We start from the raw sequence: 12,632 nt of genomic DNA, 5'->3' as shown, positions 1-12,632 counted from the left end.
TTGTGCAAAAAAAACCCTGAAAATGAAAAGTGTTGATAGAAGCAGAGGAAAGAGAGATGTATATTGGTTCCAGAAGATCTCCTGCACAACGTGAAGCCATGGAAATCCTTTATAGGGTTTTAGTACAAGATATTAAGGAGGGTTTAATCCAGGTGGATATTGTTGGCCACCTACCAAATCCACTTGGACCCCACCATTGTTTCTCTCGGCTTTTTCACTTTCCTTAATTGTAGCACAACTTACTATTTTTAGCAGTTTTTCGGGTCCTAAACTTCCAGAGCCATTTTGAGGCACTAAACGACGTTTTTTTGGGAAAACTGAGAGCAACATGGGTCCCATGTTTCTCTTCCAAAAGTTGTATTTCTCGGATAGATCTTTCTAACGAGATATTGTGCACGTCAAACAGAGATCATTTCCCAAAGTTTCGACCCGGGAAGTTGATGTACCAATTTACCCAAATGAGGCCCACAGTTTGGAATTTCATCTTCTAGGGTTGGCTTTTTGGATGTTTAGGGTTTTCCATTGTTTCTCAACAATAAGTAGGCCTTTGAGACTCATTGTAACATAGTTCAGAGGCATGTAGCCACCACATCTCTTCTCAGAGATAAGCTACCATTGCCCTAACTAGTTTATTTCCATTTCTGTTTGTAAGCATATTTCAGTATTTTACATTAATGCAATGAAGTATTATTTCTGCTACATCTCTGTATTTATGGTTATCTTTGTAATTTGTTGCGTTCCTATTTAAATCTGGATCAGTGGTATCAATGCGGTCTACTTTTCTTCTCTATTTTTCTTTGCATGTCCCCAATGAGGTCGGATTATAAGGAGTTAGGGATTGAACTGGTCGACCTTTCGCAAGACCAGCCTCGCAAATCCCAACAACATCGCATGGTGGATGAAAAAGAAGATGAGTTGGTAGGAGATCCCATTAAAATCTTGCTCGAAGAAGCCCTCGAGGGACAAAGGAATGCAATGATGGACATTTTTGCCCAGATCCTTCAGCGGCTACCCAGAGGCGACACATCGTCTTCTAGTAGCTCCTCTGGAAACACCATGACCTTTAAGGTACAAGTTAATTTTGAAATTCCCATCTTCGAGGGTCAAATAGACGTAGATGCCATAGATAAATGGTTAAATTTGCTAAAGGGTTATTTTTCTGTTCATTATTTTTCCAGTCGAGAAAAGATTATTTTCTCTCTTCTTAAAGCAGCCCCCCATGTCAAGGACTAGTCAGAAACCTACTGCGAGCTGAAGTATGAAAGTATAGGCTCACTATTTTCAGTCGCACCCACTTGGGATTCATTCTGAGATGCCTTCAAGGAGCAATACTACCCTATCGGAAGCTGTGAGGATCAATACATAAAGTGGACCACGCTGCGGCAAGGAAGGGACCAAGACGTACCAGAGTTTACCAATATTTCCATACCCTTCGCACAAAGTTGGGTATCAAAGATTCAGAGTAGCATTTGGTACTCAAATACCATGGCTTCCTACATAAGTACATCCAGGAAGAAATAGAATTCCTGAACATCCCCTCGCTCAGCACGGCATATCGATATGTCGTCAAGGTCGAGAAAAAGTTTAAACAAAAGAAGCGAGACTTTAGATCTCTGAATTCAAAGCAAGGGAGAGGTGCCCCCAAACTACAGAATAAAGGACAAAGCCAAGGTGGGATGGCCCAAGACAACCCACCAAAGCTGCAAGCAAAGAATAATTCCATGAAGCCGAAAAAGGACACAAGGAAGTGGTGTTAGTTCCATACGAGCTCCACTCATAGCACAAGTGAGTGTCAGGCCAAGCAATCACTAGTGGCCAAGCTAAAGGTTTCAGAATCAGATGCATGTTTCGACTCTAAGTCAGGACTCAACAAGGGGAATGACAAAGGGAAGCAGATTATTGATGCGGAGCCCAATGCCACCGTTTCGACGATGAATACACAGAAGGAGAAACCCGAAGATCGAGATGAGGAGGAGTGTCTCTTCCAATCCCAGATGTGGGTAAAGGACTCCCTGATACAGTTCATTGTCGACAGCGGGAGCCAAAAGAACCTCATTTCGGCAGAGGTCGTGAAGCGGTTGGGCTTACCGACCATAGCACATCCACAACCGTTCACCATCGGGTGGCTTCACCAAGGATGGGATCTTCGCGTGAGCCAGCAATGTCACCTTCCATACAACATCAAGCCCTTCACGGATGAGGTATTGTGTGATATTGCTTCCCTTGAAGTTTGTGATGTATTATTAGTAAACCATATTTGTGGAAGCGACATGTTGTGTATGAAAAAAGGCCCTCTGATGTTATTGTTACATTGGGAAATAAGTTGTACAGGATACTGGAGGTAGCACCACCTAACGACATCTCTTTGGTTACTGCAAAACAATGCAGTAAGCTCATTTCCAAAACTGGGAAATTTGTTTTCTTGATGATACACCCTCAAGGAAAGAAGAAGATGGTGGCCACGACCTCCAGATAGGGCCCCTCCGCATGACAACTACAGATGGACAAGGTCGTGGAGGAGTACAAGGACATATTCACCTCCCCTGCAGGGGTTCCTCTGCACTATCAGGTCAGGCACTCCATCGATCTGACCTGAGGTGCACCCCTACCCAATGGACCAATCTATCGGTGCTCCGTTCTGGAGAATGATGAAATCAAGAGGTGGATTCAGGAGCTGTTGCAGAAAGGTCAGATCCATTTGAGTTCATCACCCTGTGGGAGCCCAATCGTGTTGGTACAAAAGAAGGATGGGACTTGGAGACTCAGTATTAACTATCGGGTGCTAAACAAGATCATTGTCTGTAATAGGTACCCGATCCCACAGATTGATGACCTCCTGGACCAACTAAAGGGGGAAAAATATTTGAGCAAGATCGATCTGAAGTCAGGATATCATTAGGTACCAATCGAACCCTATTATGTGTGGAAGACTGCCTTCAAAGCCAAGGATCACCTTTTTGAATGGTTGGTTATGCATTTCGGATTGATGAATTCTCCTACAACCTTAATGAGGCTAATGGATGACATCTTGTGGCCATTCACCAACTCATTCGTAGTGGTATACTTAGATGACATCCTGATCTTCAGCCAGAGTTGGGAAGAGCACCTCCACCACATCCGACAGGTTATCCAAACACTGCGGCAACACAAGCTATGTGCCAATTTGGAGAAATGCACTTTTGGCATGACCCAGGTTCAGTATCTGGGATACATTATTGATGAATAGGGGGTGAATGTGGATCCAGCCAAGATCCAAGTCAATCAAGATTTTCCATCTCCAACCATTCTGACAGAGCTCCGTAGCTTTCTAGGTCTTGCAAACTTCTACCGCAGGTTCGTGTTGTGGTTTTCTCATATCACTTGGCCCTTGAGTCAACTCACCAAGGGAGGAGTGAAAGCAAAACTCTTTTGTTCTGAATCTCAACAGAAGGCATTCACAGAGTTGAAAGATTGCCTATGAATGACACCAATGCTTGCATTACCATATTTGCAACAACCATTTGAGGTCGAGGTAGATGCCTCTGATTATGCTAATGGGGCAGTCCTTACTCAACACGGGCATCCAGTGGCATATCACAGTGAGACACTTTTAGACACAGTCTGGAAGTATCCCACTTATGACAAAGAAATGTATTCCATTGTGTAGGTTTGCTGACAATGGAAGCATTACATTTTGGGGAAGGAAATGGTCATCCACACAGACCACCAACCCCTACAGTTCATATAAACCCAGGGGAAATTGCATAATGATCACCATCAGAAGTGGTCTACATACCTGCAATAGTTCCATTTGAATATCAAGTATAAGAAGGGCAACACCAATAATGTTGTAGATTGCCTCAGTCGACCACCGATCATGGCGTTAACCACCGTGCTCAACTCTTATGGGCACGAGACTTCTGGTTGGCCACTTCTCTACAAAAGCAACCCAGAATTTGTCCACACATACCAAACACTCTTGGAGGGTTGGCATGTTCCAGATTTTCACCTCCAAGATGCCCTGTTATGCCACCTGGGTCACCTTTGTGTTCCTTCAAGCGAGTGTGCCAAGATGATTTGGGAAGCACATTATAGTTGGGCTGCTGGGCATTTTGGGGTCAAGAAAATGGTGGTAGTACTACAAAAGTATTTCTCTTGGCCAAACCTTCGACAAGATGTTGGGAAGTACATCAGATCATGCACTGCCTGCAGCATTGCCAAACCGACCATAAAGAAGCAAGGCCTCTACACCCCACTGCCTACCACTAGTCGACCTTGGGAATCCATCTCCATGGATTACATGTCAGGCCTTCCTTCCACTAAGCATGGAAACAACTGTGTTTTTGTGGTCGTCGACATGTTCTCAAAGATGGCCATTATGGCAGCCTGCAAAAAGAATATCACAGTAGAAGCCACTGCTAAGCTCTTCCTTGAACGAGTGTGGGTGCACTTTGGGATCTTACAGTCTATCATCTTAGATCAGGACAGTCGGTTCCTCCATACATTTTGGTCCAGTCTCTGGTCGATGCTGGACACCAAAATCACTAAGTCCATAGCCCTCCATCCTCAAACTGATGGCGAGACAGAGGTTGTCAACAACATGATTGTACACATTCTGCACGTGTACAACTCAAAGAATCCACGCACATGGGACGAGAGCTTCCCCTATGTTCAGAACAGCGACAACCGAGCTCTTCATAGCTCGACTGGCCACAACCCTTTTCAGGTGGTCTTGGGATTCCAGCCACTATGTCGCATTGATGTGGCCATGCCATTTGCAGCTACTCACATAGATTCGGCTCATGTCCAGTTCGAAACAGATAAGGAAACCAACTTCATTGAGAACATCCAACATATTCACTAGTAGGTCCATAACATTCTGGAGAAATCAAATGCCAAGTACAAGCAGTGACATGATCAACATCAGGTGCCACACAAGTTTCAGGTGGGTGAAAAAGTCTGGTTGCATTTGCAAAAGGAACGCCTTACCGAAGCCTATCAAAAACTGAGAAAACTCCAATATGCTCCTTACACCATTACCAAGGCTGTGGGAGATAATTCATTTGAGCTCAGCATTCCCCCATTCCTTGGCCTGCACCCAATGTTCAATGTGGACTGCCTTCGGCCATACTTTTGACCATTACTAGACACATCTGACATTGCAGAACAACTCACACCCACATAATTAAATCCATATTCCAAGGAACAAGCTGTAGCTGATCAGATCATGGACACATAGATAAAGCACACTTGCTAGCAGAATATCCAACTATATCGAGTTGTCAAAGTAGGCCAACTCCTTCACTAGGGCAAGTGGCTCACCAGGGACCAAGTTCAGCAGAAGTTTCCTCATCTCATGGAGGAACTAAACGCAATGGGGACCATTACTTCCTAAGGGAGGATGAATGATCCAGGTGGATATTGGTGGCCACCTACCAAATCCACTTGGACCCCCACCATTGTTTCTCTCATCTTTTTTAGTTTCCTTAATTGTAGCACAACTTACTATTTTTAGCAGTTTTTCGGGTCTTGAACTTTCAGATCCGTTTTGAGGCCCTAAACAACTTTTTCTGGGAAACCTGGGAGCACCATGGGTCCGTGGACTGATTTTTCTCTTCCCAAAGTTGTAGTTCTCAGATAGATATTTCTAATGAGATATTGTGTGTGTCAAACGAAGATCAATTGCCAAAGTTACGACCCCAGGAAGTTGATGTACCAATTTACCCAAACGGGGCCCAAAGTTTCACATTTCATCTTCCAGGGTTCGGTTTTAGGATGTTTAGGGTTTTCCATTATTTCTCAACAATAAGTAGGCATTTGAGCATCATTGTAACACAATTTAGAGGCATGTAGCCAGCACACCCCTTCTCAAAGATAAGCTACCATCGCCCTAGCTGGTTTATTTCCATTTCTGTTTGTAAGCATATTTCAGTATCTTACATTAATGAAATGAAGTATTATTTCTGCTACATCTATGTGTTTATGGTTATCTCTGTAATTTGTTGCATTCCTGTTTAAATCCAGATCAGGGTTGCATGATCGTAGAAGGGGGGGTGGGGGAGAGCACGTGTGGGGGGACTTGTCCCCCCTACGAGGCTTTTGGGGGCGCTATCCCCCCCTCTGGTTGGGGGGTCTAGGGGTAGTGCCCCCAAAGCTAAAAATACATGAAAATATTCGTTGTAAAATATTGTAATTTCATAGTAAATCTATGTTTTTCACTAGGAAGATGATCTGATGGTAGAAGTTATTTTAATTTAGGGGATTTTCACTTAAACTAAACCCTCATTTTGTATGAGGGAATTGTATTGTGATTATGTATTATTATTCTAAGTGAGAAGAGAGAGGAAAGGATGTGATAGTGAAGAAGAAATTACAACAAGTCTTATGTAGGTTGTATCTATTAATTTTTCTAGATAATATAAAAGGAAGGACTAGTTGTTTCTCCATGGACATATCCCAAATTGGGTGGACCATGCATCTCTATCTCTCTCTTATTTTATGTGTTTCTGTATTTATATTTTTGCAATATTTTTTGTATTCCATTGCTTCGTTAATTAATTTCTAACAAGATGAGCATACCACCATAGGAGGAGCTTCTAGCTCCAAAGGAGGAGCCTCAGTTAGATACAAAAAGTAAGATCTTGCTGAACGACAAGAGGGAACTCTAGGAGGATGATGTGGAGAAACTACATGTGGAGGAGCAAAGACGAGATTGAATGGAGGAACCCACTCAAACAAATCCTTCTAGAGAAGGTAGGAAAAGGACCACGATGGTTGACAGATTAGTGTAGGAAGCTCATGAGTAGGTTGGAGCTCCTAGCGCCTTGCACAGACAGAGGATATCACTAGAAATATATACGAGATATGTGGAACTCATGTTAGAGTTGACTGATTTTAAGCCATATTCTTTTGAAGAGGTTATTTCCCAAAAGGTGTGGGTATATGCCATGGTGGAGGAGTATGACTACATCATGAAGAATTTTCCTTGGGAGGTTATTACTAGACTTGAGGGAAGATCTAAGATTGGCTCTAGGTGGGTGTATAAGGTGAAACATGTAGTTGATGATAGCTTTAAGAACTATAAGGCCATATTTGTGGCCAAAGTCTTCTCACAAGTGGATAGGATTGATTATGAGGATACATTTTCCCTTGTGGAAAGACAGTCATGTATCAGGACCATACTTGCATTGACAACATAGTTTGGGTGGAAGATACACCAAATGGATGTTAAGACTACCTTCCTCAATGGAGTGGTTGAGAAAGAGATCTACATTAAGTAGCTTGAGGAGTTCGAGACCTTTAGCAGGGAGATACATGTGTAGGCTCAAGAGAGCCCTATATGGTCTCAAGTAGACACCCTGTGCTTGGCAATCTCGCATAGATTATTATTTCAATGGATTGGGCTTCACTAAGAGTGAAGATGATGCCAATATATACTACATTATGATAGATGGTTGTTTTCTTATCTTATTTCTCTATCTGGATGATTTGATACTGTAGGAGATGACAAATTGATCTAGTCTTGCAAGGAGGACCTTGCAAGTGTGTTCAACATGAAGGATATGGGTTTGATGCACAAGTTCCTTGGCTTGGGCATGTGGCATGGAGATGGATTGATATCTATTGGACAAGGGAAGTACACCTTTCAAATCCTTCAGAAATTCCCTATGCATGATTGCAAACCCAAGGGCACTCCTCTTGGTACTAACTGTAGGAAAGAGGATGATTCTGCAGGTGAGGCAGTAGATGGCACTGGCTATATCTATATATATATATATATATATATATATATATATATATATATATATATATATATATATATATATATATATATATATATATATATATAGTTGGTGGGGTCCTTTATGTACTTGCTGAACACAAGGCCTGATATTTGTAATGCAATGAACCAACTTAGTTAGTTATGGTGGAACCTATGAAGCTTCACTATAATGTAGAAAATCATGTTCTTAGATACCTCAGAGGCATCATAGACTTTGATTTATGGTATAGGTAAATTGATCAAGTGATGCTCCAAGGCTTCATAGATTTAGATTGGGCAAGGATTCACTCAGATAAGAAAAGAACATTGGGAGAAGTCTTTAGTGTTGGGTCAGCAACAATTTCTTCGTACAACAAGAAACAACTATATTTAGCACTCATCACAGTAGATGCTAAGTACATGTATGTTAGTCAAGAAACATGCAAGGCTATTTGGATGAGGAATATATTGATTGGTGTCTTTTGACAGGGGATAGAGCTTAAAATGATCCAGTATGAAAACTATATCTATATAAAGCTCTCTGAAAATACATTGTTTCATGGTTGGTCCAAGCATATAGACATCGGGTACCATGACCTAAGAGATTGTGTGTAGAGGTGGATTGTAATGATATAGTACATTCCTACAAAGGAGGAGGATGCAAACTTCTTAAAAAAAATAAATTGAAGAGGCAAGTTCAAGTTCCATAGGAGCAATATTAGGGTTTTTTAGAACCCTTTTCTTGCTAAGAGGGAGTGTTAAATTGCTACAAGAAAAACCTTCATTTGACTTGTGCCTTAGTCAAATGGAAAAATTGGACTTTTCACTTTAGCACGATGAGTTAGTAGGAAATTAGAAAGAGTGACATGGATAAATCACTCAGTCAAGTTCGTTAATTCGAGTTTATGGGATAGAATTAGAGTTGTGTGCAAGTTCGTGGCCAAGATATAGCTATCTATAGGTGTTATCTTTAGTGAAAGTTAGTTAGCTAAGCTCTAGTCTAGAATAGAGTCAATATGATTTTAGTTGAGTAGTTCTAGTTATTGTTAACTCACAGATCTCTGAGTTAACTAATAAATTTACTAAAAGTAGCACTAGTCATACATGCAATTCTAATTGCATAGTGAAGTGGAGGGAAAGGCATATTATAATGATTATTGTATACTAATGAGTGTATAGAGTTTGCATGTAGTAGTTGAGCCATTTCTCTTAAGATTTGCACAAGGAAATAGGAGGAAGAAAAAGGAATTTTTTACTAAGTATTGGCCAGAGCATACTTTAGAGGATATCAATATTGCAGTACATGTTGAGCTTCGAGCATTGAAGTTGTTATTGTAATAGATCAATCTTCTCATATAATATAATAAAAACAGAGGAGGGGTTTTTCCCATTTGGGTTCCCCAATAAAAAATATGTTCATTGTGATTTAATGGTTTCATGTGTTTCTATTGTATGCTTTCCCTTCAGTGGATTGAGTAGAATGATTTTTTTTCTAAAGTTTCCAGTCTCTATTCATTAGTAGATGCACATTTCGAGTTATTTCTACAGCCTAAATATGTATTGATATGAAACTCTCTCAAGATAAGATTCTTCAATTCACTACTATATGGCACATAAAATCATGCTCCTGAATTTAACCAAGCGATCTATCATGAGGTGATACTTCTCATCCCTATTACCTTCACCCTACTGCTGTAATATCTACTTCTGTTGTTGATGCCTCTCATCTTGGTACCGTGCATGCAAGATCCACTCCTGTAAATCTCTCCCACAAGTTCTCAAAATTGAAATATGGTTCAACTGTACTCTCTTATTTAAAGCATCTACAACCCTGTTCTCCTCAACCTTAATGTACCTGATCCAAAAATAAAACTTGTTGAGGGTAGCCAACCACCTAGCTTGCCTGGCATTCAAAATAGGTTGGTCAAACAAGTACCTCAACCCACTATGATCGCTCACTAGAACAACCCTCCTACCAAGGAGATAATCTATGCACATCTTCAATGCATGAATGATAGATGTCAAATCAATATCATGAGTTACTTAGTTCTACTCATGCTCGTTCAACTTCCTCAATTTATGGAAAACTACCTACCCTTCCTACCCCAGGACTCCACCAAGTCCTTCCTTGTAAGCATTTATATAAACCAAAAACTCCTTATCAGGATTTGAAATTTCCAACACTAGATAATTTGTATGAAATTACTTCAACTGGTCAAAATTAGATGCACAATCAACAATCCATTCAAACTTATTCCCTTTCCTCTATAAAGATGTGATAGGATAGCCAATCTCAGAGAAGCTCTTGTTGAACTGCCTATAATAACCTGCTAGTCCCATGAATGATTTGACCTCATCCACATTTCTAGGAGTTTCCCACTCCATGATAGCTTTGATGTTTCTAGATCCACTACTATCCCTTCCTGGGATGTTACATGTCCCAAGTAATGAATCTGAGTCTAAAAGAAACTAGACTTGCTAAGCTTGGCATACAACTGATGCTCTCTCAACAATTTCAACATTGTTTTCAAGTGCTCTACAAACTTATCCAAGTAATAGCATAACACATTATTCATCAAACACATGAAGGTGGCAAGATCACTGGTAAGACCAAAAGGAACCACCACAAACTCATAGTGCTCATACCTTGTGCGAAATGTAGTCTTATAAATCTATTCTTCTTTGATGTGCACTTGATGATATCCTAATCTCATATCAATATTTTAAAATACTATATCTCCCTTCAATTGATCAAACAAATCATCAATCCACGATAATGGATACATGTTCTTGATAGTCACCTTTTCTGGTTCTCTATAATCAATGCACAATCTGAAGGTACCTTCCTTCTACTTTAGAAACAACACTGGTGCACCCCAAGTAGATACACTTGGCCTAATTTTCCCATTATCAATCATATCCTTAAGTTGTAGCTTCATTTCCACTAATTCCAGAGTACTCATCATGTACAGTGCCTTAGATGTTGGTGTTGCTCCCAACATCAACTCAATAGAAAAGTTCACCTCTCTATAAGGAAGCAAATCTAGAATCTTTGTAGGAAACACATCCTGAGACTACTGCAAGATAGGATACCTCCGCAATAGTTCATGATCTTCATCATCCTTGCCTTTGTCACTGGAAACATGAACCACAAACAATACATATCCGTTCTTATGATTGTGGTTTTCCTGCATAGTTATAACTATTCAAACCAATGTAGGCTTCTTATTTCCCTTCAAGATTCTTCTTACCCCATCATGATCGAGACATTTAATGGTGTTTTGATAGCACTCTACCTTGGTCCTATGAATGAACAACTAGTGCATTCCCAAAAGAATGTTATATGATCCCAAAGGAAGCACATTTAGACATGATGATGTAGACATGCCATTAATCTCAAATGCACAAGATCTCACCCAATGATGAACTCTTATCTTGGTTCTTCTAGCCAACTGCACCAATCAAGATTCATCATGAACTTCTTTACTCAACCAACATTGATCCAGTAGGTCAAGTCTAATATATCTATAATTAAGATCCAAGATCAATCAAAATATAAACAACTTGATAAAAAAATATTACCTTTCTTCTCGATAATAGATGTCTGGTGATCTACCTACCTATTATCCACTACTGCATAGATTAGACAATATTATAATTTGGTTATGCGAGATAATTGACGAATCATTTTTCAGTTAGATTGTCGTTAATTAATGGAGTCTACAATGACAATTTTATTTGTTTACATTGTCACCCAATCCAGTAACGATATATGTCGTGGTTCTTGCATTATCAAGAAATATTAACCTTACCTTATACTTTATGATTAAAGAATTTGACTATTGTCAAGCAACACTTTCAGTTTGTTGGATGATTACAATGTGTTTTCATGTTATGATTAGTTGATCTACTATTATAATTTCTTACATTATGGATAAATGTACCATTGACTGCTGGAAAAGGGCAGAGCACCATGTGTATTTCCATACTTCTGCATATCCATACTTGCAATCTTAACTTCATCTTCTACTTTTTGGTTCAAAAATTTGAGCATTGTTGTAGAGTTTTTGACATGAGAGTGGGATTTGATTACATTGTACAATAACATATTTCAATGAATTTCTTTTTTTAAGTTCTATGTTTCGTGCTACGTTATTTACTATTTCATATTATGCTTCTAGGCTTTAACCCTTTACATAAATTATCTGCATGCGAATTCTAAAAATAGAAAATAAACAATGGCGAGAACATAAAACATAAAACAATTATACATAGAGGTTTCCCCTGGATCCCAAAACTGAGACTTCCAGATTCATTATATTCCTTTCAATTTTACAATACATATATATACATGCCAAAGCATTCATAAACCCCAATCCATAAACTGTGGATTAGAACATAATCATAGTTCCCTTGACTAGATCTATAAAATACCATGGGTAGAAAGGCATCATGCCCAAAACCATGTGAAATTCCCATGCACAAAACCATATGTAGGTCTGCTGACCTAATATAGGGTCCAAAAAAAAAAAAATTCGAGGCGTTGCCTCAGACCTCCTACAAGGGGGCTATTGCACCCTGAAACACCGCAACAGGGGGGGTTACACCCTCTCCTATGACCCCCCTACTGCGCCTGGCACAACGAACATGGCACACTATTGCCCCCTCTATGACCCCCCCGCACATGAGGCTAGTTGTGGAAATAATATAACACACACCCATCAATGTTATTTACTATTTTTTAATCGCTTACAATGTGGTTATGCAGCATAATCGATGAATCATTTTTAAGTGACATTGTTTCTCGTTAAAGGAGTCGTCACGTTGACATTGCATGTAGTTAACGATGATTTTGTCCTACATATCATGACGTAAACTAAAATGTGTGAAG

The sequence above is a fragment of the Pinus tabuliformis genome, chromosome 4_1 (genome assembly GCF_031772625.1).
Source record: "Pinus tabuliformis cultivar Carrire ecotype Pingquan chromosome 4_1, CPIR1, whole genome shotgun sequence".
In the NCBI taxonomy this organism is placed as follows: domain Eukaryota; kingdom Viridiplantae; phylum Streptophyta; class Pinopsida; order Pinales; family Pinaceae; genus Pinus; species Pinus tabuliformis.
This window is presented reverse-complemented; position numbering follows the sequence as displayed.